The sequence below is a fragment of the Penaeus chinensis genome, chromosome 6 (assembly GCF_019202785.1).
Source record: "Penaeus chinensis breed Huanghai No. 1 chromosome 6, ASM1920278v2, whole genome shotgun sequence".
Taxonomy (NCBI): Eukaryota; Metazoa; Arthropoda; class Malacostraca; order Decapoda; family Penaeidae; genus Penaeus; species Penaeus chinensis.
In genome coordinates, this window is record NC_061824.1 from 21,400,861 (window position 1) to 21,401,470 (window position 610).

Below are 610 nucleotides of genomic sequence, written 5' to 3' on the forward strand. Positions count from 1 at the left end.
AGGAGGAGGAGAACGGAGAGATGGAGATGGAGATTGAGGAAGAGGAGGAGGGCATGGATTAAGGGTGTGGAGGAGGCAGTGGAAATCGCCTAAATAATACACGCGCGTGGTGCTGCTGCCATAACTCCTCGTGGTGAACTAAGCCGGCCTCTGTGGTGATGGAGGAGCAAGGACGGAGGTTGAAGGGGGGGGGGGGGATCCCAGCTCTTTAGGGGGAATTTGTACTGGCTGATAACCGAGCATCCGATCTTATCACGGCCCTACTGTTCGCTCACACTGCCTAAGGTAACACTCAATAGGCGATAACTCAAGCCTTACAATGCATAGTAAATCATGCCTTATATAGACACAGCAAAGGGTAATCAACGTGCAACTTGACCTGGAGCCTAAATACGCCATTCACTCCAAAGAGACCGGGGCGCCTGCACGTACTACAGGACCTGCTGCCTTCCCAAAACTTCGAAAACACGCATAAGCAAAAAGTAACACAGAAGAAAAAAAAAAAATGCCGGCAGCGTGGAAGAGGGTCATCACGCCGCCATCGCACCCCTGGGGGCTTCGGGCGGAGCCACACCTGATAACACCCAAGGATCTTCTTCACCATAAAATC